Source organism: Hypomesus nipponensis, chromosome 3 (assembly GCF_054491055.1).
Source record: "Hypomesus nipponensis isolate SF chromosome 3, ASM5449105v1, whole genome shotgun sequence".
NCBI lineage: Eukaryota > Metazoa > Chordata > Actinopteri > Osmeriformes > Osmeridae > Hypomesus > Hypomesus nipponensis.
Genome location: NC_140363.1, coordinates 455,001 through 457,500, shown reverse-complemented (window position 1 = coordinate 457,500; position 2,500 = coordinate 455,001). Strand labels below are relative to the sequence as shown.

At 47.1% G+C, this 2,500-nt stretch overlaps 4 non-coding genes and 5 pseudogenes across 4 annotated transcripts; all 9 read right to left on the bottom strand.

The window, feature by feature from the left end:
* Positions 1-3: 3 nt before the first annotated feature.
* Positions 4-122, bottom strand: LOC146297148 (5S ribosomal RNA; annotated as a pseudogene).
* Positions 123-302: 180 nt separating this feature from the next.
* LOC146297147 (5S ribosomal RNA) lies at positions 303-421 on the bottom strand. Its single transcript, XR_014739022.1, has one exon. It is a non-coding gene; the product is annotated as a 5S ribosomal RNA (ribosomal RNA).
* A 176-nt stretch (positions 422-597) lies between these two features.
* LOC146297146 (5S ribosomal RNA) lies at positions 598-716 on the bottom strand. Its single transcript, XR_014746413.1, has one exon. It is a non-coding gene; the product is annotated as a 5S ribosomal RNA (ribosomal RNA).
* Positions 717-884: 168 nt separating this feature from the next.
* LOC146297145 (5S ribosomal RNA) lies at positions 885-993 on the bottom strand (annotated as a pseudogene).
* Positions 994-1,157: 164 nt separating this feature from the next.
* On the bottom strand, positions 1,158-1,276 carry LOC146297144 (5S ribosomal RNA; annotated as a pseudogene).
* Positions 1,277-1,440: 164 nt separating this feature from the next.
* On the bottom strand, positions 1,441-1,559 carry LOC146297143 (5S ribosomal RNA; annotated as a pseudogene).
* Positions 1,560-1,729: 170 nt separating this feature from the next.
* On the bottom strand, positions 1,730-1,848 carry LOC146297142 (5S ribosomal RNA). The gene has a single exon (XR_014736391.1). It is a non-coding gene; the product is annotated as a 5S ribosomal RNA (ribosomal RNA).
* A 178-nt stretch (positions 1,849-2,026) lies between these two features.
* LOC146297141 (5S ribosomal RNA) lies at positions 2,027-2,145 on the bottom strand (annotated as a pseudogene).
* A 174-nt stretch (positions 2,146-2,319) lies between these two features.
* LOC146297140 (5S ribosomal RNA) lies at positions 2,320-2,438 on the bottom strand. Its single transcript, XR_014746625.1, has one exon. It is a non-coding gene; the product is annotated as a 5S ribosomal RNA (ribosomal RNA).
* Between the last annotated feature and the right edge of the window lie 62 nt (positions 2,439-2,500).

Below are 2,500 nucleotides of genomic sequence, written 5' to 3'. Positions count from 1 at the left end.
AAGAGCATACAGCACCTGGTATTCCCAGGCGGTCTCCCATCCAAGTACTAACCAGGCCCGACCCTGCTTAGCTTCCGAGATCAGACGAGATTGGGCGTTGCCAGGCTGGTATGGCCGTACGAATTAAGTTGACAACCATAGGCTACTTATCCATATACAGATTTGGTAATTGACAATGCAAGGTGGTCTCTCTCTCTCTCTCTCTCTCTCTCGTGTCAAAATGAAAACAGCTTCCAGCCCCTTTCATGAAGGACTACTTGTGCATATTGCAACATTTCAGTTTCTAAGTGAATGAGCAAAAGAGCATACAGCACCTGGTATTCCCAGGCGGTCTCCCATCCAAGTACTAACCAGGCCCGACCCTGCTTAGTTTCCGAGATCAGACGAGATCGGGCGTTGCCAGGCTGGTATGGCCGTACGAAATAAGTTGACAACCATAGGCTACTTATCCATATACAGATTTGGCAATTGACAATGCAAGTTGGTCTCTCTCTCTCTCTCTCTCTCGTGTCAAAATGAAAACAGCTTCCAGCCCCTTTCATGAAGGACTACTTGTGCATATTGCAACATTTCAGTTTCTAAGTGAATGAGCAAAAGAGCATACAGCACCTGGTATTCCCAGGCGGTCTCCCATCCAAGTACTAACCAGGCCCGATCCTGCTTAGCTTCCGAGATCAGACGAGATCGGGCGTTGCCAGGCTGGTATGGCCGTACGAAATAAGTTGACAACCATAGGCTACTTATCCATATACAGATTTGGCAATTGACAATGCAAGGTGGTCTCTCTCTCTCTCGTGTCAAAATGAAAACAGCTTCCAGCCCCTTTCATGAAGGACTACTTGTGCATATTGCAACATTTCAGTTTCTAAGTGAATGAGCAAAAGAGCATACAGCACATGGTATTCCCAGGCGGTCTCCCATCCAAGTACTAACCAGGCCCGACCCTGCTTAGCTTCCGAGATCAGGCGTTGCCAGGCTGGTATGGCCGTACGAAATAAGTTGACAACCATAGGCTACTTATCCATATACAGACTTGGCAATTGACAATGCAAGGTGGTCTCTCTCTCGTGTCAAAATGAAAACAGCTTCCAGCCCCTTTCATGAAGGACTACTTGTGCATATTGCAACATTTCAGTTTCTAAGTGAATGAGCAAAAGAGCATACAGCACCTGGTATTCCCAGGCGGTCTCCCATCCAAGTACTAACCAGGCCCGACCCTACATAGCTTCCGAGATCAGACAAGATTGGGCGTTGCCAGGCTGGTATGGCCGTACGAATTAAGTTGACAACCATAGGCTACTTATCCATATACAGATTTGGCAATTGACAATGCAAGGTGGTCTCTCTCTCGTGTCAAAATGAAAACAGCTTCCAGCCCCTTTCATGAAGGACTACTTGTGCATATTGCAACATTTCAGTTTCTAAGTGAATGAGCAAAAGAGCATACAGCACCTGGTATTCCCAGGCGGTCTCCCATCCAAGTACTAACCAGGCCCGACCCTGCTTAGTTTCCGAGATCAGAAGAGATCAGGCGTTGCCAGGCTGGTATGGCCGTACGAAATAAGTTGACAACCATAGGCTACTTATCCATATACAGATTTGGCAATTGACAATGCAAGGTGGTCTCTCTCTCTCTCTCGTGTCAAAATGAAAACAGCTTCCAGCCCCTTTCATGAAGGACTACTTGTGCATATTGCAACATTTCAGTTTCTAAGTGAATGAGCAAATGAGCATACAGCCCCTGGTATTCCCAGGCGGTCTCCCATCCAAGTACTAACCAGGCCCGACCCTGCTTAGCTTCCGAGATCAGACGAGATCGGGCGTTGCCAGGCTGGTATGGCCGTACGAAATAAGTTGACAACCATAGGCTACTTATCCATATACAGATTTGGCAATTGACAATGCAAGGTGGTCTCTCTCTCTCTGTCTCTCTCTCGTGTCAAAATGAAAACAGCTTCCAGCCCCTTTCATGAAGGACTACTTGTGCATATTGCAACATTTCAGTTTCTAAGTGAATGAGCAAAAGAGCATACAGCACCTGGTATTCCCAGGCTGTCTCCCATCCAAGTACTAACCAGGCCCGACCCTGCTTAGCTTCCGAGATCAGACGAGATCGGGCGTTGCCAGGCTGGTATGGCCGTACGAAATAAGTTGACAACCATAGGCTACTTATCCATATACAGATTTGGCAATTGACAATGCAAGGTGGTCTCTCTCTCTCTCTCTCTCGTGTCAAAATGAAAACAGCTTCCAGCCCCTTTCATGAAGGACTACTTGTGCATATTGCAACATTTCAGTTTCTAAGTGAATGAGCAAAAGAGCATACAGCACCTGGTATTCCCAGGCGGTCTCCCATCAAAGTACTAACCAGGCCCGACCCTGCTTAGCTTCCGAGATCAGACGAGATCGGGCATTGCCAGGCTGGTATGGCCGTACGAAATAAGTTGACAACCATAGGCTACTTATCCATATACAGATTTGGCAATTGACAATGCAAGGT